The sequence below is a fragment of the Canis aureus genome, chromosome 6, assembly GCF_053574225.1.
Source record: "Canis aureus isolate CA01 chromosome 6, VMU_Caureus_v.1.0, whole genome shotgun sequence".
In the NCBI taxonomy this organism is placed as follows: domain Eukaryota; kingdom Metazoa; phylum Chordata; class Mammalia; order Carnivora; family Canidae; genus Canis; species Canis aureus.
This window is the reverse complement of record NC_135616.1, coordinates 61,490,060-61,517,197: the sequence shown is the minus strand read 5'-3', so window position 1 is coordinate 61,517,197 and position 27,138 is coordinate 61,490,060. Positions and strand designations below refer to the sequence as shown.

At 36.0% G+C, this 27,138-nt stretch overlaps 1 long non-coding RNA gene across 2 annotated transcripts in view; it reads right to left on the bottom strand.

The window, feature by feature from the left end:
- Window positions 1–865: 865 nt before the first annotated feature.
- The window catches only part of LOC144315232 (uncharacterized), a 51,482-nt gene continuing 25,209 nt past the window's right edge, over window positions 866–27,138 (bottom strand). Inside the window, exons 3-4 of one of the 2 annotated variants that reach the window (XR_013380980.1) lie at window positions 1,112–1,232; window positions 866–1,021 (exon numbers count right to left, since the gene is read on the bottom strand). This is a non-coding gene — a long non-coding RNA (uncharacterized LOC144315232). Of the gene's footprint in view, window positions 1,233–27,138 lie in introns of both variants that reach the window. The other variant, XR_013380979.1, reaches the window with a different exon arrangement.

Sequence of the window (27,138 nt, the reverse complement as noted above, 5' to 3'; positions counted from 1 at the left end):
TGATCCCCAAAATGTAGGTCAAGGTCATCCCTAGATAAGCTCCCCTGCTGTTTTAATTTTCACTGTTTGTCATATGATATTTAGTCTCAGAGAGGGATATTACCAATAAAAAAAATAGTATGACTTATTTTTTAATTGGCAAGTAAGATATTTGGAAGCATTCTGAGTAAACTCTCAATTGTGTTCCTGCTAAAGTACGTGAAGTACATGCCACTCGCTCAGTAGGAAAGATTTCTGGCAGACTGACAAAATGAATCATTGCTGAAATGTATTCAAATAAAATTTTAGAACAGAATAAGGGATAGAGTTCTAACAGGAAATAAGCCCCATGGGTCATTCTGAGTTATAACTTTTTCAGTGTGTCTGTATGAGTTTAAGTTTATTTGAATAATACTAGGATGTACTGTATTGAGTAAGGGGAAGACTTTTCTGTAACGTACGGGAAAGTTTTCTTTTATCACTCAGGTTTTATCATCTGGTTTTTCACTTTTTATGCAAGTTTTTTTTCCCCTTCATGTTAGGATAATTTTGGTAATGTTTTTTTTTTTTTTTCAAGGTATGACTAACTTTTATTTTATTGTCTTTAGAAAAAGCTAAGGAGTCATGACTTTTTTTTTTTTTAAATCAGACTAGAATCAGTCTGCACAAAATTTGAAATTCATCCTTGATTTTCATCTGAAACTTGACAAAAATAATCCAAATTGATACTTTCTAGTCTTCAACTTTCAAGGCACTTTTACATCCCTTTTTCGCTCTGCATCCAGAGAACTTTTTAAAAAACTCCAGTATGAGCATGTAATTTCCCTGCTCAAGACTCCAGGGTTTTTAAGAAAGATTTTATTTATTTATTTGAGAAGGAGAGAGAGAGAGAGAGAGTGAGCTATTACACACGCGTGCACACCAGTAGGGAAAGGGGCAGAGGGAGAGGGACAAGCCGACTTCTCGCTGAGCAGGGACCTCTGTGCAGGGTTCTGTGGGGGGCTGGATGTGGGGGCTTCATATGGGGCTCCATCATAGGACCCTGGAATCAGAACCTGAGCTGACATCCAGTGCTTAACCGGATAAGCTACCCAGGCCCCCAGGACTCTTCAGTTTTATGCATTGACCATACCAGGCCTGCTCCAGTCTGGCACAAATTTATCCACTGCAGCTTCAGGCTCCCAGTCTGATTCCTTTTTGTCCCTGTGCTCCAAGTACACAGGATTTACTTCTGTTCTTCAGTGTACAGTCTTCTTTCTAGATCAGATATTGAAAACCCAAATATAGGCAGAGGCAGATTAATGTAAAGTAAAATAGGTCAGCTGTAAAACAGTACGGAAGGTGGTATCTATGAGAAATTGGAGTGTACATAAATGAAAGTAGATGCTCCTTGGTTCAGCTGGTTGCTGGTCATGTGTTAGATTCTCTCATTTTAAAAGAAATCTGGAAATTTCTTTATTTTTTCTATAACCTTGAAGTTCTTAAATGTTGGCAGCTAATCTTCTTAAACAATCTGAAAGTCAATAAATTATGTTCTGCTTTCTGTTTTTATTCCCGTAAGCAGCCAGATTATCAACTCATAAAGATACTAGTTCTTTTTGTTATTCCCTTTCTCTGGCCTTAGCCAGGAGAGTCCCTCCATCATTTAATTCCCTTGCTCTACAGCTTACACAGCAGCCCTGATAGTTCCTTTTGTAACATTCATCATTCTTTTTTTGAGTCATAATTGTTATTAGACTCTTACGAATTCCATGAAGTTAGGACCATGCAAACTTTGTTATTGTATCTAGAATAGTGCTTTCTTTTTCTTTTTTAAAAAATATTTCATTTATTCATGAGAGACAGAGAGAGAGAGAGAGGCAGAGGGAGAAGTAGGCTCCTCAAAGGGAACATGATGTGGGACTCAATCCTGGAACTCCGGGACCACTCCCTGAGCGGAAGGCAAACGCTCAACCACTGAGCCACCTTGGCATCTCTAGAATAATGCTTTCATATCTAGATATGAAAGGCCACTCAGTAAGTACATGTGAATATAATTGAAATAAATTATAATGTTATCATTATATTCATGTTAGATATATCTATCCTCTATTATCCCCATTTTATAAATTGACAAATTCTAACACTGTGGACTTAAAATGATTCCTTTGAGGTCATTCAGCTCTTAGTAATAAATTCAACTTCTGACTCAGAAATCCTAGCTCTCGTCACTGGCCTATGCTACCTTTCTTAGTAATCCTTAGATTTTTATGGTATTGCAAGTCTGAAATCTTTGACCACTATAAATTCCTTAGGACTAATTCTGAATATGTATTTGAGTATTTGTTATATAGACAGAGTGAGGTCAAAAAGAAATCTAGGAAAGCAAAAATAAAGAGCATTGCTAAAAGATAAAAATAACATGTTTAATTTCATAAAAGTTTCTTTTTATTTTTTTTCTGGATTTAGTACCTTTACCTAAGCCTTTTAACATTTGATTATATTATAATAATGATTAATGAACTGATCCATCTATTCATTATTCTAAATCCCTTTTATCCATTACAAGAGGTAAGAAAGAGTAAGTCTTGATTATCTAAGAAGCCTATTTGTCATTTATCCTCATACTAGTTATGTTGATGTTTATGAATATGCTTGGGGGATGAAAGGGAGAGAGAAAAATAAATAAAAATGTGGGAAGTAGAATACACAAAACAAGTTAGATGGCTGCTAATATAACTGAATTATAAGAAAATAATAGGCAATAACTGGTTACTTTCTGGGTCTGTTTTAAAATTATAATCAGAAAAGCCCAAAGATTTCAAAAGGGCAATTTCTTGCTATACTTAAAGACCATTAAAAAATGTTTATATTAAAAAAAAGTTTATATTTCTTGAATCAATAATGCTATTTCAACAATCACTTCTAAGACAATAAATACATTCAAAATAGGTAGATGGCTTTATAAGTTATGTCATATCCCAACAATAGAATAACAGAAAACTATTAATGACATTTTTGAAAATATTCCATGGCAGAAGTAAATGTTCATTACATAGGATTATGTAAGGACAAAAAGATCCAAATATTTATATAATATATACTCTCACTATTTATTTTTAATTTTTTAAAAATATTTTATTTATTTACTTGAAAGAGAGAGAGAACACAAACAGGGGTGAGGGAGAGGCAGAGTGAGAAGCTGTCTCCCTGCTGAGCAGGGAGCCCTCCATGGAACTTGATCCCAGGACCTTGATTGAGATCATGACCTGAGCCAAAAAGGCAGATGCTTAACTGACTGAGCCACCCAAGCACCCCTATAATTTCACCATTAAAAAAAAGTGAAAATAAAAGGCTAAAAATTAATTCTCCTAAGTTTGTTATGTTTATAACAAAAATCCTAATAAAAATTATAGAATAAATTATTATTATAAATTATAATAAAATTATGGATAATTTTCATTTTCTTTAAAAATTTTTCTATATGTATTTCTGTTTTTAGCTACGGCCTTTTATAGATGTTAAATCTAGAAGGAAACCAAATTGTGAAATACATCCTTAAACACAAATTATAAATGCCTAAATAAAATATATGATGAAGAAAGGCAATTTTCCCCTTAACTCTGAACTTCTTTCACCTCAATTGTGTATCTTCTTCCCTCTCTCTTTTTTGGGTGTTGAAAAATATGTAGAATTAAAATAAATCAACTGTAGTACACAAGTTCCTATGCTAGGCCAAATAATGGCCTCTCAAAGATGTCCACATCCTAATTCTCTAAACTTGAGAATATGATATCTTACATGGCAAAATGGACTTCACAGATGTGACTAAGTTAAGGATCTTGAGACAGGAAGCTTATCTTGGATTATTTGGATGGGCCCAATATAATCACAATGGTTAGAAGAGGAGGCAGGAAGTTCTTAGTCATAAAAGGAGATGAGAGAGGAGAGAGAGAAGGGAGATAAAAAGACGGGGAGAGAGAGAGAGAGAGAAAGAGAAAGTGACAGAGAGAGAGAGATGGGTAGATCTTTGAAGATGGAGAGAGACCATAAACAAAGGAATGCAGGTGACCTCCAGAAACTATAAGAAATAAGGCAATGAGTTCTTTTCTAGAGCCTCCAAAGGGAATACATCCTTGATGATGTGCAGACTTCTTGATTTTAGGACTTCTGATCTCAAAACTGTAAGATAATAGGTTTGTGTTGTTCTAAGTGGTAAATTTGTGGTGATCTTTTATCGCATTAATTAGAAACTAATAGAATCTCACAAGTTATTTTCTGGTAAGAGATTAGAGTTATTGATTAATGCTAGATTTTAAAAAGCATTTTATTATAGGTCTCTTAAATCATGCACAAAATTTTCAATCATATAGAAATAGATTGGTAAATTCCTTAATACAGATCATTTAGCTCCAGCAATTAACAATTTGACAATCTGCCTTCATCTGTCCCACGCCTTTATTTTCTTTGTGCTGGAATAGATAGTATTTTATAGCTAACCATAGACGTTATGTTGTGTTACTTATAAATATTTCAATATGTATCCTTAATGATCAAGATCTTTTTGTGTGGATGTGTCTTTTATTTTTTAATTTTAAAAAATATTTATTTATTTATGTAATCTCTACACCCAGTGTGGGGTTCAAACTCACAACCCCGAGATCAAGAATTGCATGCTCCTCTAATCGAGTCAGCCAAGTGCCCTCATAAAGACCTTCTTTTTGAGAGAGAGAGAGAGAGAGAGAGAATGGGGAAAAGGGCAGAGGGAGAGGGATAAAGAGAATTGCAAGCAGGCTCCATGTGGGGCCTGACCCCACAACCTTGAGATCATAACCTGAGATAAAATCAAGAGTCAGACACCCAACTGACTGAGCCACCCAGGCGCCCCAGGCGCCCCTAAAGACCCTTTTATTTTTTAAACTGAATCCTTTGTGATGATCATATCTAGTAAGATTAATAAATTCCTTAATAATATCTAATACCCAGTTCATATTCATACTTTCCAGAGTATCCACCAATTAACCTTTACAGTTGGTTTATTAGAGTCAGGATCTCAAGGTTGTGGGATCATATAGAAATAACATTGAACTAAAAGAATACACAACGCATACATCTTTATTATATGAAAAATATCAGGGAAAACTAAACTATATTTTTGTATGCATTCATAGGTTGTAAAAATACAAAGAAAAACAAGGCATAGTATAACATAAATATCAAGAAAGTTAGTACAAAGGGAATATATTGGAGAAAAGGACAGATGGCAGAGAAAAAGGGACAGTTGCTGCTAAGGGGCTAGTGATGTTTTATTTTTTTGATGATGGTTACATGGATATTAACTTTTAATTATTTTTTATATTATGCTATGCTTGTTTACTAATGCTACTTTCACAACATAGTGATTTAAAACAACACAAATTTATGAAGCACCTAGGTGGCTCAGTCAGTTAAAGCATCAGACTCTGGATTTCTTGATTTTGGTTCAGGTCATGATCTCAGGGTCATAATCGCAGGACCATGAGATCAAGCCCCTCTATGATCCCTGTGTTGGGCTTCACATTCAACAGTATGCTTCAGATTATCTCACTCCTTCTCCGTCTACTCTCCTCCACGCTTGCATGTGCTCTTTAAATAAATTAATTAAACCATAAGAAAAAAAACCCCGCATATTTTCTTATAGTTCTATGGGTTAGAAGTCCAACATAGGTCTCACTAAGCAAAAATTAAGGACTCAACAGCACTATGTTACTTTTTGGAGGCTCCAGGGGGAGATTTGTTTCCTCCCCCTTTCCAGCCTCTAGAGGCCACTGGCATTCCTCGGCTCCTAGTCTTTTACTCCATTTTCAAAGCAGCAGCAGCTTCTCACATAACATCATTGTGATGTTCCTTTTTCCCTTTAACTACCTTTTTGGTTCACAACCTCCTAAGTAGCTTCCTGACTATTATCTGAAATTGGCCCCCATAATCAGAAAGCAGGGAAAGACCAAGGAAAGAAGCAGGGCATTTCAGATTGGTAGGTGAAAGTTTTAATAAGCATGGGAACTTATATACAAGTCTTGACTTTGGTGGCCACAAGACAAGTAGATCTCCGTGCCTGCCCATTGAATCTTTAATGTTTACATACAGACTTTAACTGGGTTCACTCATATATGTCATCCAGATGGTCTCAATACCAAATCACTATCTCAGAGCTGTCCTGGGGCAGCTACTGGAAGTGGGAAGGTAAGCAGGATGCACATTCCAAGGACAGGTGAGAGAGTGAGGAGCCTCTGATTTCTGGAATCCTTCTCACAGGTCAATGGTCAGTCATATCCTCTCTGTGACCACCTGTAATAACCCTTGTGGATATATTGGGCCAATTAGGTAATCCATATCAAGCTTCTTTTCAGAGAAAGAGAAAGAGGAAGCAGGAGCGGAAGGACAGAGGGAGAGGGAGAGAGAATCTTAAGCAGACCCCACACTGAGTGCAGAGCCCAACCTGGGACTCAATCTGAGATATCATGACCGAGATGAAATCAAGAGTCAGATGCTTAACCAACTGAGATACGTAGGCACCCCCCCCCCTTTTTTTTTTAGAGAGAGCGTATATGAGCAAAGGGTGGGGAGAGGGGCAGAGGAAGAAGGGAGAGTCTCAAGTAGCCTGCATGCTCAGCACGGGGCTGGACTAGGGGCTCCATCTCATGACCTGAGCTGAAACCAACAGTTGGACATGTAGCTGACTGAGCCACCCAGGCATCCCTCATGATTATTAATCAGATCTATATTTTTTCCATTTAAGAGCATATATTTAAAGGTATTGGTGATTAGGACATGAATGTCTTTGGGGACCATTGTATTGCCTACCCTAGATGTATATATATGTTTTATTTGCTTTTAGGTATGTATACTATATTTCTAAATAAAATATTGAGAGAGAAAAAAAGGAGAAGAAGGACCAGCAGCAGGAGCTCAGTATTTTAAAAACTAAAATATTGAAATATCTGGTAACTTAGTAGACTTAAGAAATCTGAATCTGAAACAAATAATGAGAGATTCAGGAAGAAATCTTTTTTTTTTTTTCCCACTGTAGATCCTGATAGGCTTGGAAGTTACTCGCCCCAGGTACCTGTGAAAGTGGGGGGTGAAGTTGAGGTAGAAAACAGGATGACTGGTTGACATTCTGTTTAAGTAGAGTATTTCCCTCATTTTCTGCAGCTAAACCTTGGCAGAAAACCAGGGGACTTATATAGAGAAGATAGAATGAGGATCTGTAGAACAGAGGACAACAGCTACCATTAAAAACACACACAGCAACTTACCAAAGTCAGAAGCTTCATGTGAGTTACCTACTAAATGTTGTGAACCAAGAAAACTTGGTTTTCTCATATATAAAATAAGGACAATAAAAGTCATTTAATAGATCTGCTTGGAGGAAAATGAATTTAAATGTTTGACACTGTGAAACACATCTAACTGCCCTTTAAAGATGATTTTTTTTAAATAATCAGTATAGCCATGCATTGAGAAGATTCTAGAGGTAAGCTGGATCCTTTCCATTTGCCAGGTCTTGATCCATCCACCCATCTATATCTGTGATGAATTGAAGATGAACTTAAGAAAATACATTAAAAATGAAGAACAAGTAGAATGGGAAATGTGAGAACAAGCAGAATAGGCATGATGATGGTCTACTTTTTTTTTCCCAATAAAATAAAAACCTGTGTGAGTTGACAGTATCTGTATCTTTATAAATACTGCACACATAACACAATTTTAGATCACTTTAAGTATTTAAAAGTAATAAACTAATTGGCAAATTTAGGTTTCAAGTAGATTTCTTGCTAGAATAGTTTACTGAATACATATTATTGCAAATATTATTTTAAATTAGAAGTTTAAAATAATCATGAAACAACCTTATAGACCTTGGGAAATAAAGAAAGGGAGAAAAAATATCTCCCCAAATCTATAAATTAAACACAACTATCACTGACATTTTGGAATTTCTTCCTTATGGTTTCCCAGCAATCTACCTCTAGATAATTTTTTAAACATGTTTGTAATCATAATAAACAAACACCTTTATATTCTGCTTTTAAAAATTTAATTCACACCAGCATTTTTTTTTACTTTGCTATACTCATTCAAACTCTGTAATATTAGATTCAGTCTTTATTAGATTTACTTTTAGAAATTGAAGCCCTATGAAACCTTGTAGTATATATCATGATGTAATGAACAACTTTGCACATATTTTTTTCTTATAGTTTGGAATGTTTTTCTTACAATGGATCAAAACCTTATTTTTAGATATTAGACAATGTAATTATATAATCAGACACTTGAAATTACAAATGACTCTAGTTAGAAATGTTAGATGGCATGGAAACTGGTAAGTTTGTTTTCAGCCAAAGTTAAATAAAAAATTCTAGTTATTGAAAACAATATTTCTCATAAACTTATATCAAGGAAACTGAAAGGCCCCCAATCCTACTCAGGCATCATTTTAAAGTATTTTCAGTGATTTTAAAAAAGATTTTTAAAAAAAGATTAAAATCTTAAAGTTCATAAAGAAGAGAATTTGCCTAGCTTTACATTATTAAAAAAATGAATAAGAACCATATACAGTATGCTAGGATTTTATTCAGATTGTTAATATTGGTATAAATTATGATACCATTGGAAACTCTAAAATGGTAAAGATTACTGGCTGCTTTTTCTGCTTTATTCTTAATTATCGCATAACTAATGAAAGCCATATAACTTATAAATTCCACTGTAACTTTAAATGAGATCTATTTCAATTTGTTGTGTCAACTCTGTGATATTCATCTGCCTTATGTATCATCTTGGAAAAAATTCCCCAAATTATTAACATATTCAAATCACATTCCGAGTAGACTGAGCAATAACCACGTAAAAGATTACATCAAGTTTTGGTATTTTTATGCATAAATGATAAAAACTTTAATTCAGGAAACTAACTTTGAGGTTAAAGGTAGTTTATTTAGTGTAAGATTATTGTTTAGTTCAGGCTATGAATCTTTTGAATGCCTCACCTCTAGGGATTTACTGTCTTCCTATTGGGAAGACTAGGCTTGAACACATTAGACAATTGAAGGAAAATACAAGTACATGAAATTCAATGTTAAAACATTGATAAAGGTTAATAATTAACTTTTTTTAAGAGAGAAACTGTTAAAGAAAAGTATACTGAACACTCATTGTTTCTCATTAAAGTCTAACTGAATGGATAACAAATAAAACCAAGTGGCTGCCTTCAGTGAACTCACAGTCTACAGAAGTGAAAAGATCAAGAGTTGATTTTTCCTTTCTTCTTGCCACACTATGTGACTTATCTATCTCTATCATAGTGCTTTTCTAACCATATTGAAATTAATATTCTATAAGTTCTATAAAGAGTGCTCCAGGCAAAGGGAAGTAGAGGTTTATTCTTTCTGAGTAAGAAAATCAAATCATACAGGAAGTGATACTTGCAGTGGGCTTGAAGAACCAGAAGATATATGTAGAGAAGAGAAGAACAAATTTCCAGGCCCAGTAAAATGAATAATCAAAAGTGAAAGAGCATGGCATATTCAGGTGAGGTTGTATTCATGGTTTATCCAGGGGTAGGAGCATAGAGGGGCGTTGTATGAGGCTCAGGATATCAAGGGGGACCAACTGTGAATTCCAATGCCAATGAGTAACAGTTTTGTTTTGAAGGCAACGTAGATCCAATGAGGATTAAAATCAGAAAGTTATTAGATACAGCAGTGTGGATATGAGACAAGAGTGGGAAAAATCTGCTTAGCATGAGACCAATGAAAGGCTATTTTTATTATCTTTGTGACAGGTTATGAGAGGACTAAATGTATGGTAGTGGGCCAGAAGGTACAGCACAGGAAATCTTTCCAGGTTTAGAAACAGTAGGACTTTTCTTCCTTGTTTCTTGCTTATTGAAAGAGTGGAGTGAGGAGGAGATTGGTTTTAGAGACCTAAATCTTGGGTGAGAAAAGAAGACTGGAAATGGAATTTAGAAGCACTTATTAAAATGAGAATTGACAGGATATGATAATAGAGAATGGGAGATGTGGCTGAGGACAAGGAAGAACCGAAGAAATTAGAGTGGCTACACAGAAAAGAAGAAATACTACTATATTTTTCCAAACAGTACCTTTATGTTGCATTTCAGGTTTTAAATACACATTGACTGTATTTTCAGATTTTTTATTTTTTTTTATTTTTAAGCAATCTCTATACCCAATATGGGACTTGAATCTATGACCCCACGCTCAAGATTCACATGCTGTACTGGGTGAGCCAGTCAGGCACCCCATGACTATATTTTTAAATGGCCAACTATTCTGGTACATTCATACACCAAATATGAGACTCTCAGATGATGTGTTAAAATCAATGTTGCCTTTAAACAGATGCTCTAAAATAATCTTGTGACAAGATGGGAAAATACTTCACTATAAGTACAAACAAAACCAGATACATTTTAAGGGAAAGTTTGTACCACCTACTCACAAATGTTTTCTCTCTGAATAGCTTTTCTAACTTTCCTGTTAGCACCAGAACTTCTTAGTTTCTTGGCTCTGGGCCTGTGTTCTTAGAAATAAAAAAACTAGTTGAGTAAGTTAGCTATTTTTAAGATGATTTTGAAACAGATTCATTGCATTAAGCACTTTCACTGCTATGTAGTGTTGTATATAAACAAGATATAGTATTTTTTTTAAATTTTTTTTTATTTACTTATGATAGGCACACAGTGAGAGAGAGAGAGGCAGAGACACAGGCAGAGGGAGAAGCAGGCTCCATACACCAGGAGCCCGACGTGGGATTCGATCCTGGGTCTCCAGGATCGCGCCCTGGGCCAAAGGCAGGCGCTAAACCGCTACGCCACCCAGGGATCCCAAGATATAGTATTTATATGTGATTTCCACTAATCTGATATCTTCTGTCCTTATGATTAATTTATAAAAATTCTTGACCTGTTCTTTTGAAAATTTAAAGTTTTAAATGGAAGTGGTAAGAGAAACTCTTTCTCTGGTTTAATTATGACAAGAAAGAACTGGTTGAGAAATCTATGAATAATGTGAAGCTTGGGAGACTTGGTTTATGGTATCTTAAAGTTTATAATCAATGGAGAATTGCAAAATGAGGTTAAACAAAAAAATTTTTTTTCTTTTTTTATTCCTTGACTCCCTTCTCTCCTTCTCCTCCTTCTCATTCTTTTTTCTTTCATTTTCCTTCCCTTCTCCCCCCTCTTTCTCTCCCTTACTCCCTCTCTCCCTCCCTTCCTTTCAGAATAATAATAATTAGGCAGAGATGGGGAACCAAAATTAGGTGACAGAAAGAAAACATCTTTTTCCTTTCGTAACCTATAACCATTAACTTTAAACTGTGGACTACAGGTCCAGATTGTAACTTGGTTTCTGAAAGTACTTGGATACATGAACATAAAGCTCTCAGTTAGTTGTCTTTGAAAAATTGCGTAAAGATAGCAGAAGTCCAAAGAAGAGTTGTTCTGATATTTTTCAAAAGAAGAAAATGATAGAGCTCAGGGATTTCTAACTAGTAAACTTCACACCAATCCTTAGGAAAATTTTCTAGAATATATTATTAAATAGATAGTTTAGGAAAACTTGAGTCATGTAGTTTCTAGTGAGAATCCAGCATGAGTTCCAAAAGAACAAATCATGCTAAACAAATCAGTTTTATTTCTGCTAGGGTTACTAGGTTAATAGATCAAGGGAATGCTATGAACACCATGTGGCTCCAATGGCCTAAGATATTTGACAAAGTGACAGTTGTAAGCTGCTTGAGTGATTATTGAGAGAGAATTCTCCCCAAACCCATCATCCATTCCTTATGGATTTTTTTTAAAGATAAGTCTAGGCCACTACATCCATCCTTATAATAATTTCATCTTGCTGATTTGGGATATCTGTTCTTTTAGCTTGCTAAATTCATTTGAAGTTTTGCTAGCTTTCACTTCCAGCTTTGTGCCTGTTACCTACATATTCAATAAGACTCCTCTTTTAGTGGAACAGAAAGACCCAGGTGATCCCTTCTGTCTTATGACTCCTATTTGATGGATAAGGTAGTGATTGCTTTTCTTCATAGAAGGAACATGATTTGTTTCTTGCAAGCTGTGTGACTTTGGGTGAGTTCCTGAATTCCCTAAACTCAGTTTCCTCATCCCTAAAATAGAAATAATAGTTTTCTTTCAGAGTTCTTTTGGGGGGAAGGTAATTTATTGGCATAATATATGCATGCTTAGTGTATTATAGGAATTTAGTAGATAGGATAGCTATTAGGATATAGAGATAGAGACAAGTGGTTCCACATGCATTAGGCTATGGAATCAGAATAGTGAGAAATTATTATGTCAGTTAATATTTTGGTTCTGTTAACTATTCAACCAATATTTTGGTTCTGTTAACTATTCAACCAATATATTGGTTCTGTTAACTAGTATTCATAGAAATCTAGGAAAATAAACACACACACATACACACACAATCTTAGACTTGGCATCCATCCCCAAGCTAATCCTAAAGAGTATTATAATCTACAAAGCAAATAATAAAAATACCCATTAAAGTCTTCCATTCCAGGTTCCAGAAGAATTATTTTATGGTCATGACTTAATTTTTTAATGTAAAAATCTCTTTTCTAATAGAGGAAATATAGACATTCCATCCATGGCTAGATCAATTGTTAAAATTATATTATTTCCTGGAGTACCTGAGGAAATGAACCATATCATATATTATCTTTCTTAGTTACATCAATGACCTTAATTATTAACATTATATATAATTATAATGGATTTCATCAATTTCTTTGTTCTTGGAATCAAGACTTACAACTGAAGTCTTGCAAACTTTTAAATAAATATATATGAAAATCAATATGAATAAAACTCATTTAGATTCAAAAGTAAAAATTGTTTGCTTCAATCTAAGAGATAAGGAAAAAGAAAAGTCAAAATGTATAATTATAAGTTACAAATTTCACCTTCAGAAATTAGTTTTCACATTTACCAAAATGATGTATTCAAGTAGTGATTGGTATAAATAAAAGTATGTTTGGACATAAAGTTAGGGATTATTATGTCAGATCATGGTGAGGTGCAATCACTTTGCACCATTCTTCTGAATTCTTTGTGTATTACAGAACACTTAATCATCCAAACAAGGTTTTTTTGCTTGGCTCACTCAGTTCTGCAGCTTCCGTTTTCATCATCCTGTCTATTAGAGAAGGCGGTTCAGGTAGAAGTGCTTGCCCTGAGGCCAAGGAGGTTGTGTGGGCTCAAGTACCTGCACGTTCACTCTCAGTGTAAACACTTTGCTTCTGAAGAAGTTTATAATTAGTAACAGTTTGAAAGATCTCACTCTAAATGGAGAGAAACCATTTAGGGATTAGACTGGGTATATGTAAGAAATAAGGAAGTGATGAAAGAGGTTTGGTGCGAAGCTCTGTTATAGGCGCCTCATATGATATTCCTTACATACAAGAAATGTTCTCCTCTTGGTCCTTCCTTTTTCAGTGATGAAAGTGACCCATCCCTTTGGAATGGGAAGTTTCTGGAGGGGGATTGGCTTATGAGAAAAGCAGGTTTGGTGCGTGAGATCATATCCTGTACCCGGTAAAGGTGGAGTTTACCCTCACTCTCCTATATTACATACCAAACCAATAGTTTTCATGAAACCAATATATTTTGCCCTTTGTGGAAATTTTAGCCCTTTCTGTCTATATTCAAGGATGGATATAATATGATCCTGTAAGAATTGCTTCTATAACTTGCCATTAGTTTAAAAGCCCAAGAAGATGTTTGTAATAAAGTTTGTACTCTTGGGATGCCTGAGTGGCTCTGTTGGTTAAGTGTCCAACTCTTTTCTTTCTTTTTTCTTGTTTTAAGATTTTATTTATTAATTTATTTATTCATGAGAGACACAGAGAGAAGGCAGAGACTAAGCAGAGAGAGAAGCAGGCTCCCCACACGTAGCTCGATGTGGGACTCGATCCTGGAACTCTGGGATCACACCCGGGGCCAAAGGCAGATCCACCCAGGCATCCCAAGTGTCCAACTCTTGATTTCAGCTCAGATTATGATCACAGGGTTGTGGGATCAAGCCCTCCATTGGGCTCCATACTGAACCTGGAGCTTGTTTAAGAATCTCTCTCTCTCTTTTCCCCTGCCCCTACCCCCTGCTCATACTGTCTTGTTTTCTCTTAAAAGAAAAAAATTCATGGGATCCCTGAGTGGCTCAGTGGGTTTAGTGCCTGCCTTCAGCCTGGGGCGTGATCCTGGAGTCCCAGGATCAAGTCCCAGGATCGAGTCCCACATCGGGCTCTCTGCATGGAGCCTGCTTCTCCCTCTGACTGTGTCTCTGCCTCTCTCGCTCTTTCTCTCTTTGTGTCTCTCATGAATAAATAAATAAAATCTTTAAAAAAAATTCACACTTTTAGTCACTATATTAGGTCAGTAGTTCTCAATTGGACAATTTTACTTCCAAGGGAATATTTATCAATTCCTAGACACATTTTTTTGTCACACATGATGGAGGGGGGTTATGTTACTGGCATCTAATAAATACAGGCCAAGGATGCTGCTAAATATTATACATTGCACAGGATAGCCCTCTATGATGAAGATGTATCTGGCTCTATAGTACTGAGGTTGAGAAATTGGATTTTATAAAAGTGTTTTGGGGATGGATGGTAGGCTGTTTATGAACACGCTCAACTTGTAGAGCAGCAAATAACATGAACCCCTCTCCTTTTAGGTGTTCAGTCTCCTGAGGGAGCAAACTAATAATTAAAGCAATGGACTATAGGCTTAAATAGAGTTGTACAAGAGAAACTTTCACTGAGAAAAAAATACTTCAACTGAGAGATTAGGCAGGCCTGTTGTTAGTGACATTATTTATACAATAAAATGTGGTGTGATATTTAGCTCAGTTGCAAGTAGCAGAAAAATGTGTCAGTAAAAGAGATTCACATAATTAGAAAGTCTAAAGGTAAAGTTAGCTTCACTGTTGGTTTGTTTCAGCAGTTTAGTGACATCATTAAGGATAGCAGTTTAGTGACGTCACTAAAGGCCTGATATAACCCTTTCTTTCCTCTGCCTTCCTGAATGTCAAGCTTCAGTTTAAGACCCATATTCCTTCATGTTCATAAGATGGCTTATTAACTACACATCAAATGCAAGAGAAGACAGAATGTCAATTCTAGAACCCCTTGAGGAGTCAGGAAATATTTTTCACATAAACCCCACTTTATGTCTCTCATCATTCATGAGAGGCATACCTTAGAGAAAGAATCAATGGGGTTTGCTGATTGATTTGATATAGTAAGAAACCAATTAGGACTCCTAGGGTTTTTTGGTGTGAGAAACTGGGTAAATTGTGAGAACCAAGTTTTATTTCATGGCTTGAGCATTTTAAATTTCAAATGCTGGTAAGATATGTAAGTTGAGGTGTCAGGGAAAAAATTGAATGTACAACTGTAGAGCTTAAAGGTGTTGTCTGCACCAGAACTATAGATATGGAAATTGCCAACACATCTGTAGTAGTTACACCAAGGGAACTATGAGAAAAACTATGGAGAGCACAGAAAGGGAAGACAGAAGGAAGAGTGAAAAATCTGAAGAAGTCGACTGGGACATTGGTAAGAATGGAGGAATCAGCAAAAGAGACTGAGAAGTAAAAGCCAATGAGTTAAGGGGAAAAAAGCAAGAGCATGTAAGTTGCTAAGAGTGATCAACTATGTTAAGCTCTAATGAGAGGCTGCATAAGGTGAACACCAAATCCATCGAATTTGTATCTGGCCCCTGGTACCCTCCCTTAACAAAAGCAGCGCCAGTGGACTTCTGGAGGTGGAATCCAGAGAGAAGTAGGGTGAGAAGTGAATGAGAAGAAAGGAACTGGATGCAATATAAGTAAACAATTAAAAAAATACTGGAAAGATTGAGAAATAGGTGAAAAAGTATTATCTCTTGTTTTTAAAAGTTGACAACAGAGGAAAATTCTCAAATAGAGCTGAGAAATGAGGATCTAAGATAGAATGCATGTAATAGGAGGATTTTATTGTTGCCTTAGGGTAAGAATTCTAAAACATAATTGCCTGTTGATGGAAGCGATACAGCTGGAGGGAAAGGGGCTAAATAGAGGAAGACCTTAAACAGATGTGAGTTCTCAGACCAGGGTACAAGTGAGAGATAAGTTTTTGAGACGGGAATGGTTGTATTCTCCTTCATTACAGTGTTGGAAGAAGGAAAAGATGGCACAGAGGCAGGAAAGCTTACGGATTTAGAGGGGAAGATCAAGGAGTGCTTGTCTGATTACTTAGGTATGGGTTTTTCTTCATTTACCTTCCTTGGCACTTTGCCTTTTCAAACTGAAAACTTGCTTTCTTTTTAAAACAATATTTTTAGAGCAGTTTTAGGTTTACAACAAAACTGAGAGGAAAGTAGAGGTTTCCCATATGTCCCCCTGCCCACACATGTGCATAGCCTCCTCATTATCAATATCATTCACCAAGGTGCTACTTTCTTTTTTCTTTTCTTTTTCTTTTATTTTCTCCTTTTTCTTTTTTAAACAAGGATGAATCTACAATGACACATCATAATCACTCAATGTCTATAGTTTACCTTAGGATTCACTGTGATATACATTCTATGGGTTTGGACAAATGTATGTAACATTATCTATCATTATACCCTACAGGGTATTTTTTTTTTAAGATGTTATTTATTTAATCATGAGAGACACAGAGAGAGAGAGACAGAGACACAGGCAGAAGGAGAAGCAGGCTCCATGCAGGGTGCCCGATGCAGGACTTGATCCAGGGTCTCCAGGGTCACACCCTGGGGTGAAGGCAGGTGCTCAACTGCTGGGCCACCCAGGGATCCCGCAGGGTATTTTCACTCTGTTAAAAATCCTCTGTGCTCTGCCTATTTATCTTTCCCCACTATTCGTTTCCCCACTACCACCCCAGGCAACCAACTGACTTTTTACTGTGTTCATAGTTTTGTCTTTTTCATATTATCATACAGTAGGAATCATATGGTATGTAACCTTTCAGATTGCTTCTTTCACTTACTAATATGCATTTAAGTTTCCTTCATGAATTTCCATGGCTTGATAGCTCATTTCTTTTTAGTACCGAATAATCTCCCATTGTCTGAATATACTACTGAAGGACATCTTAATTACTTCCAAGTTTTGGCAACTATGAATAGGGTTACTATAAGCTCATAAGGTACACGTGTGTGCAGGTTTTTGTATGGACATAAGTTTTCAGCTCTTTTGGACTAATTCAAAGGAGCATGAATGCTGGATCATACAGTAAAAATATGGTTTGGTTTTGTAAGAAACTTCCAAATTATCTTCAAAAGTGGCTGTATCATTTTGCATCCCCACTGACAATGTATGAGAATTCCTGTTGGTTCACATCCTCACCGTCATGTGCTATTGTTATAGTATTACAGATTTTGGCCATTCTAATAAGTGTGTACTGATAGTTTGTTGTTTTAATTTGTGTTGTTCTGATGACATATGATGTGGCCCATCTTTTCATATGCTTGTGTATGTATATAATAAATTGTTACATATTTTGTATGTATATAAAAATACACAAATTACATATTGTACATATTATGTATGTCTCCTTTGGTGAGGTTTCAGGTCAAGTCTTTGGCCCATTTTTAAAAATTTAAATTAAATTAATTGACATATAATGTACTATTGGTTTCAGAGGTAGAGGTCAGTGATTCATCAGTCTTATATAACACCCAGTGCTCATTACATCCTGACCCCTCCTTAATGTTCATCACCCAGTTACCTCAACCCCCCAGCTGTCTCCCCTCCAGCAACCCTGTTTGTTTCCTGTGATTATGGTTTGTCTCCCTCTCTGATTTCATCTTGTTTTATTTTTTCCTCTCTTCCCCTATGATCCTCGGTTTTGTTTCTTAAATTCCACATGTAAGTGAGAACATATGCTAATTGTCTTTCTCTGATTGACTTATTTCATTTAGCATACCTTCTAGTTCCATCCACGTTGTTGCAAATGGCAAGATTTCATTTTTTTTTTAAGATTTCATTTTTGATGGCTAATATTCCAATGTATGTATATATGTATTTATTTATTTATTTTAAAGATTTTATTTATCCATGAGAGACATAGAGAGAGAGACTGAGGCAGAGACACAGGAAGAGGGAGAAGCAGGCTCCCTGCAGGGAGCCCGACATGGGACTCAATACCTGGTCTCCAGGATCAGGCCCTGGGCTGAGGCTTAAGGTGTCACTAAACTGCTGAGCTACCTGGGCTGCCCCCATTGTATGTGTTTATACCATATCTTCTTTATCTCTTCATCTGTCGATGGATATCTGGGCTCTTTCCATAGTTAGCTATTGTGGACATTCCTGCTATAAATATAGGGGTACAGGTGCTCCTTTGGATCACTACATTTGAATCTTTGGGGTAAATACTCAGTAGTGCAATTGTTAGCTCATAGGGTAACTCTATTTTCAACTTTTTGAGGAAACTGCATGCTGTTTTCTAGAGTGGCTGCACCAGCTTGCATTCCCATTAACAGTGTATAAGGTTTTCCCTTTCTCTGCATCCTTGCCAGTATCTGTCATTTCCTGCCTTGTTCATTTTAGCCATTCTGACTGGTGTGAGGTGGTATCTCATTGTGGTTTTCACTTCTATTTCCCTGATGTTTGGCCCATTTTTTAATTAGTTTTTTCTCTTATTGTTGAATTTTGAAAGTTCTTTGCGTCTTTTGGATAAGAGTCTTTTACCAGATGTGTCTTTTGCATATATATTATCCCCGTCTGTGGTTTATCTTCGATTCCTTGATATTGTCCATTACAGAGCAGAAGTTTTTAATTTTAATAAAGTCCATCTTATTAAATATTTCTTTCATGGATTGTATTTTTGGTGTTGCATCTGAAAAGGTATCACCATACCCAAGGTCATCTAGGTTTTTCTTCCTCTTGTTTTCTAGGAGTTTTATAGTTTTGTGTTTTACATTTAGATATAATCCATTCTGAGTTAATTTTTGTGAAGAGTGTAAGGTCTGTATCTAGATCCACTTTTCTGAATGTGGATGTCCAGCTGTCCCACCACCATCTGTTGAAGAATCTCTCTTTGCTCTATTATATTATATATAACCTTTGCTCCTTTGTCAAAGATTAGTCGAGACTATTTATGTGGGTCTATTCTGGGCTTTCTATTCTGTTCTGTTGATGTATAAGGTATTACTTTGAAGATGACACTCTCATGATTATTGTAGCTTTATTTGTCTAATTTTCATACTGTTTGTTGTAGACATGATAAAAGGTAACAATTATTCCTTCAATTCACTAGTGGTTTTGAAGAGAGGAAGGCAAAACTTCCTAAGAGAATTATTATGATTGTAACTGTATCTTCTTGTAAACTTTTTAATTTATAGTCCTTTTTACACAGAGGAGAACAGACATTTGTTAGTGCTTGTTTTTTCCATTTTCCCTAAAATAGAATTGTATTTTTACCTACTTCTCTTACCCAGACTAAACTCTCAGATATTGTTAAGTTTATATGTGTGTGAGAGGTTTGGTTAATTTATTTCCAATAAGATTGATATGTTACTTAGTCTAAAATCTGCTAAAGTCATGGATCAGAACAGCAAACCTGGATAAGTTACATAAATTTAAGGGGCACCTGGGTGGCTCAGTGGTTGAGTGTCTGCCTTTGGCTCAGGTAGTGATCACGGGGTCCTGAGATAGAGTTCTGCCTTGGGCTCCCGATGGGGAGCCTGCCTCTCCCTCTGCCTATGTTTCTGCCTCTCTCTCTCTCTGTGGCTGTTATTTTAAATTGATTATGACCCTTGTTGCTAATAAATCCTTATGTTGTATTATAATAAACTTATGCTGCATTCCATTTCTAATTTCCTTCTTTCTGGCTCAGTGACTTACCCCACTGAAAATAGAATCTAATATCTATTTTAACTGTTGTTTCTCTTTAGACAATGTTCCTCATTATCTGGGGATTAGTACAACCAAGTAAGATTCCAAAACTTAAGGAAATGATTAACAAAAGCAGTACCATGTTGGTGCTTCTCATAAACATTGCTTGATATTTTTATATAATAATACCACTTTCTATAAAACATTTTTTCTTTCAAGAAACATTTTTATACCTTTCCTTAGACATTCTGTTACTTAATAAACATGTTCTTCAATACCAGTCTAGAGGTTTGGCGCCTGCCTTTGTCCCAGGGCATGATCCTGGAGTCCCAGATTGAGTCCTGCATCAGGCTCCCTGCATGGAGCCTGCTTCTCCCTCCTCCTGTGTCTCTGCCTCTCTCTCTCTCTCTCTCTCTCTCTCATGAATAAATAAATAAATCTTTAAAAAAAATACCAGTCTAGAATCTTGGAAGAAAATTTACATAATTTTTGAAGTGAATTTTCTGCTTTAATCTAACATGAAATACATGGGATGTAAATGGGGCATTACTGTTTTATAGCTATGAAAACAGCCAGAGAGTTGCCTAAAGAGAAATGATATCGTCAGGACCAGAACCAAGTAAGTTCCCTGGGTCCAAGCAACATTGATCTAAAATAGAGAGCCAGAGAGGCCAGGGTTGAGTCTTCACTCCATTGCTTTCTATGTGATCTTGAATGGCTCACTTAGCCTTTCTGAACTTAAACTGTATTTTCTGTAAAGCAGAGATCATAGTATCTGTCTTGGACAGTAATTGTAAGTATTAGCAATAAAGCACTAGCCTGATAAATTCATGGTAAACTCAGAATAAATAGTAACTATGACAATTAACACTACTATTAGTACCAATACTGTTAATCCTACTACTACTTCTATTATTTGGCAGTTTTAGATATTTTGGTTAAAATGCATATTAAAGGACTTTTTCTTTTTCTTTTTTTTTTTTAAAGATTTTATTGATTTATTCATGAGAGACACACAGAGAGAGAGAGAGAGAGGCAAAGACACAGGCAGAAGGAGAAGCAGGCTCCATGCAGGAAGCCCAATGTGGGACTCAATCCTGGGTCTCCAGGATCACACCCTGGGCTGAAGGCAATGCTAAACTGCTGAGCCACCCAGGCTGCCCAGGACTTTTCATGTTGATGATGACCACGAACGTATTTTTAGATGTTACTTATCCATCACAAAAACTTGTTATTTTGTCTTTTTTAAAATTCATTTGATGAAAAAAAAAATTCATTTGATAAACTGTAAGCAAAAAGCTAAATAACCTGTCTTTGTAGCTAAAGACCATCTTAAAAGCAGTGATTCTGGGCAGCCCGGGTGGCTCAGCAGTTTAGCACTGCCTTCGGCCCAGGGCGTGATCTTGGAGACCCGGGATCAAGTCCCACGTTGGGCTCCCTTGATGGAGCCTGCTTCTCCCTCTGCCTGTGTCTCTGCTTCTCTCTCTGTGTGTCTCTCATGAATATATAAATAAAATCTTAAAAAAAAAAAAAAAGCAGTGATTCTGTGTTTGTATTTCCCAATTCCCCACAATTATTATTATGCACTATAGAGATATGTAGTATGGTACAAACATGGGTCTTTATTCTTTTTTTTAAGATCATATGATTTTTAAAAATGATTTATTCGTCTGTGAATGTATCCTAATCTGAGCCACTGGGGCACCTGGTAATGGGACACATCCTGATATAAAGTACTGTCATAAGAGGCACCCAGGAGACTTAGTCAGTTAAGTGTCTGACTCTTGGTTTTGGCTCAGATCATGATCTCAGGGTCATGGGATCAAGCCCCACATTGGGCTCTACACTCAGTGTAGAGAGTCTCTTTCCCTCTCTCTCTGCCCCTCTCTGCCCTGCACCCCTCCCACCCCCCCACCCTGCTTATGCTAAGAAAAAAAAAATGTGTTCCTTTACATTAGAACACATAGGACCAACGCTTGGCAAGCAGAAATATAGGAATCTTCTTAGTGGTTGAGAATTTTACTTTGAGTTTGAAATCAATGAATGTACATTGCCCACTTCATTCCACATTAGAAATAACCTCTAAAGCCACACTAGATATGAAGTAAGGAGAAGAATACCTCAGAAAAAATATTTTCCTGACATACACATATAAAATATATACCAATATTTGGGCCATTAGTAATTTTTGTTGTCATTATTGAGATTGTGTTATTAGTCACTGTGATGCTTAGTAACAGAACTAAAAGAATTCCTATATTTCTGTTGGCCAAGGATTTAGCCCTTGTCTTCTGACATAGTGGGACAAATTTTAAAATAAAAAAATGTGGGGGGATCCCTGGTGGCTCAGCGGTTTGGCGCCTGCCTTTGGCCCAGGGTGCTATTCTGGAGTCCTGGGATCAAGTCCCGTGTCGGGCTCCCTGCATGGAGCCTGCTACTCCCTCGTCCTGTGTCCCTGCCTCTCTCTTTCTGTCTATCATAAATAATAAATAAATAAATCTTTAAAAAAATAAAATAAAATAAGAAAAGTGCTATGAGTAACAATTTCTCATAAACCTCTTCTAGGTTAAAGAAGAAAAAATAAATCAAAACAGATAAATGAGTAAGTGAATTGCTGTAGAACCATAAGAATAATTATTATACAAATATTAAAATAGTGTTGTCAAAGAATATTAATTAACAATTAAAATTACCAAAAATATAATGTTACATGAAAATAATTAGGTTGTAAAATTTCATGTCCTACAAAATTTTAATTTGTCAAATATATATTATAGTAATTAAGAAAGACTGGAAAGTAATGTTATTATGAGTTATTATTTTCTTCTTTGTACCTTTCTATAGTTGCCAAATTTATTGAAATTAGTATCTAATTCATTTTGAAGCAGATATAAAATAATGAAAATTATTAACCCTTTGCAGAAAGGCTTCCTCAGTTGAACTCAACACAATAAAAATGAATTAGCTTCTTAAACCTTTTCACCTCCTACCCCATAACCACTTCCTCCACATAGATTGCTCCTTATTCATGATCTATGAGATTAATAATTTCAAATGGAAACTATTACCTTTCCAAATGATATCCTTTAAAATAATAATTATACTTAACTTCATAATAAGATCTCCTCATCTCTTTAACAAGGACAGTAAGAAAGATAAATGTTAGATTTTATGATGAAAAAAATCTTCCACAAAATAACTCATAATCTTTATAAGTGTTATCTGACATCTTGAAATACTTATGATTTAGTTTTGTGATATTAACCACAGAGACTAACCAGGAAGTTCAATAGTTTACCATTGCATCTGCAATAAAATGCAAACTCCTTACAAAAACCTGTCTCTGCCTTCTTGGAAGGCTCATTTCACACCTCTTTCCTTTTTGCCCTTGGTAATAGTTACCCTGGTCTCTCTTCTGTTTCTAAAATAGACTCAAATTCTTTTCCTTCTTGAGGTCTTAGCATTTTCTTCCCTACAAATAGTATCTGTTTAGGCAGGATTTTTCACATGACTGTAGCTGTGCATCAATTCAAACATCACCTCTTACAGATATTGCATGTATTACACTTCCTATTTGTTTCTTTCTTAGTTCTTATCATCTTGCTTAAATTTGGTACTAGTTTGCATGTTTAACTGCTTGGTCTGCTCAATAGAAATTGAGCTCTGTGAGAAAAGGGAACTTGTTCCTCTTGTTCATCTGTATATTTCCATAGTGTCAAGAATATTGACTGGTAGAGAGTAAGGTAGAGAACCAAAAATATTTGCTTATATATATTTGAATGTATAAATAAAGGTAAATTTCTTTCCCATTCATTCCCCTCCCCTATAACACCTAGATTATAAATAATTTGAATACAAAAAGTTGCTAGATTCAGATGTAGATGAAGTTTAAATTAATTCCTGATGTTTAGCCAAATAATTCTCAGTTTCAAAAAAGAATAAAGCTGGATCAAAGTTGTCATAAAATAAATACAGGAGCTAGATAAAACCTAACCATTACGTCATATTTCCAAATGTATTAGGAAGTCACAGGACTTTATAGGAACCTTAAGATTTATTCTAAAACTTTTTTTCGCAATTAATTTTATACTTTTATTACAGAGCCACATGTATATAGATTAGAGCAAAAATCTTTTTTCTTTATTGATTGCACATATATTCATATTTAGAATTCTTCCCTGCATTCTTACATGGGTCCTTTTGTCTTACAATATCTGCATGGGCATGATTTATACTTATGCTGATGACTTATTTGTGACTCCTGTTTGGATAGATCCTTTATTTATTTTTCAGCTACATGGGATTTTTCCATCACAATGGAGGTATTTGGTATTTTCCAATCTTTAATCCTCGAATATTTCCCTTTAACTTTGTCATAATGACATAATTACATTGTGGGATGGCCCCATGACTCCATTTTATTAATGACAGATTAGAAAACACCTGACAAGGAATATTCTTAGGGTCACTCTAGTATACTACTCTATACTCAATGACTCACAAGTAACATTTTAGACCTAAACATCAATAAAGGAGAAGCTACCAACCTAACTATAAAATTGTCTTGCAACCATAGCTGTCTTGCCTAAAGTCCATTTTCCTTTTTATGCAAAATACATTAATTCTTAGTTTACTATGACACTATTGGCATTGTGTCAGCATACGTTATAACATGATGATTTAATATATGTTGAAATACACTCTATACCTAATTTTTTAACAGGGATCACCTTCCATGTTAACTCTTCAAAAAAGTTTTAAAGAATAAAGCATTTTAGGGACAGTGTAGACTTGGAAATTCCCATCAGAATTAGGAGTTTAATGAGAAATCAGAATGATTCTGTTGTCCCTGACTTATTCTATAAAAAATAATTTATGCCATGAATTTCTTTTTGTTCATTAGAAGAAATCAGCATAATAAAGACTGAATAAAATTTCAAAGTTTGGACAATAAAGTCTTTGCCCAAAACAGAAGTAAACTTAGTATTCTTACAAACCTAGCAACAAACATTTTTAACCCTTAAGCCTGAAAACTAGCTTACTATTCTTTTGTTAAATTACATCATGTTTCTCCAAAATCATAGTTGCCTCAGAAATAAGACACAGATGGAAAAGTACCCAGAACTTTAAATAAGGTAGGATTTATCAAAGAGTCTGACAACGAGTTAATTAAACATGATAACACTGACCTTGCCCATGAGTGAACACTTAAACTTCCAGGCCTGTTGGAAATTGCTTAGTGAGCCCAAGCCCCCTACTCATCCCAAGTATGGGGAATATCCAGAGACTGAAGAGCATCAAAGGATTTGTGGCTCAACCGAAATAGTTATAAAGATAACATAAATAAAGTGGTAGCTAGAAAAACAGTAAGTTAAAAAAATCATTAGAAAGGAATAAGTTTAGAATGTGAACAATTTCCTGGTGTTTATAGAGAATTATTTCTCTAAAACCCTTGGAACATAAATATGTATTGTAATTCTCCAGGAAAGGCTGTAGTAAACTGATTTTTATTTTTTAAAGATTTTATTATTTACTCATGAGGGACACAGAGAGACAGGCAGAGACATAGGCATGGGGAGAAGCAGGATCCCTGCTGGGAGCCCAAGGCGAACAGATCCCAGGACTCTGTGATCATGACCTGAGCCAAAGGCAGACGCTAAAGCACTGAGCCACCCAGGTGCCCTGTAAATTGATCTTTAAAGACATAATTAGCTATGGAACAATTATGCCCTGGTATATTTCATGGGATTAGTGCTTTAAAGCACACTGTTTAGTGAGTTTCTGTCACATAGAAACAGGAAAAGTGAGAGGGAAAACAAGGAAAGAGGGAGGGAGAGAGGAAGGGGGTAGGCAAGATGAGAAGAGGGAGAACAATGAAGCAGTTTTGTAGAGCTATTCAAAGGTGAAAGTTGAAGGAGACTCTTGACTGAGACAATTCCCGTTGAATCCGGTTTACATACAAAATTGGCAGCCAGATGTATAGTGATAAATATTCTCTTTGTTATAAAAATGATGAGGATAAGAAGTAGAAACATGGAAATCATCACCCTCAACTGAGGAATGAAGCAGAAAGAAAACCAAGAGAGAATGACTTTCACAAAGATAAGAGAAAACAAAATTTCAATGAGATGACCTCACAACAGTGAGGTCAAGCAAGATGAAAACTGAAATTGCACAGTGGTTGAGAAAGACACAGTAGGCATCCTATGCTGGTATTAGAACATTCTATAGATAATTTTCTCATATCTGTGAAGCAAAAAAAATCTTAGTGTGTGGAGCTCATCTCCTGGGTTCCCCATAGGATCCCCCAAGAAACCCATCCTTGCATTGTATATGAGACTGGGGTGGAAATACCCAAAGGAGTCTATTTGCATAAATAATTGAGGGACCATCAGGAACAGAACTCATTCTCAGAGAACGGTGAGTCAGTTCCACATCAGAGGGTCAGTGTCATAATGGAAAGATAATTCTGTGTAAAGCTAGGGATGTGTTTCTGAGCTTGTGCCTTTATTCTACCCTTGTTTCCAGACACCTGTGCCAGAGCCTTAAAGAAAGAGATGATAAAAATAAGAGATATATTTAAGAAATTGAGAGGGCAGGAAACATTTCTTTGCATCCTATGGAGAAAGAGCCTAGCAAAGCTGTGGACTAAGGGAAATTTCTCCACTCAAGTTTGCTTTTGGAGCAGGTTGACTTATGGACTAGACACAGCACCTGGAAAAGAGAAGATGCAGGAGAGAAAGTAAACAGTCAGAAACAACAGAAACCAAGGAGTAGAGGAAGAAAAAACTTTGTGGCTGTTGTGCCCAAGATTGCGAATCCGAGAAACCACCAAGGAGCCCACACCGATGCAAACACACGAGGGTTTATTACAAGCTCGAGCTTGGGTCCAAGTATACCCGGCACAGCGGAGCAGAAACTTGGACCCCGAGGTGGGTTTCAGCTTAGTTTTTTATAGGCTGGTCTAGGGAATCTTCAGAAGGGGTGGAGGAATTTCTCAAGTTCTGTTTACATTTTGATATGGGGCCTTCAAGGGCATTGAGCTCTGTTCTTATTCTAATAGGGGCTTCCTGCCCTCGGCTTGGGCTCTGTTCTCATTTTAATAGGGGCTTTCTAGGACGTTAAGCTGTAAGCTGTTTTCTTCCTGTAACTGAAGTAAGGTAAAGTTCAGCTCTTATTCACCGGGGCCTGGGATGGCTGGACTTGTGCTAACGCTGAACTTCAAGCGGAATGG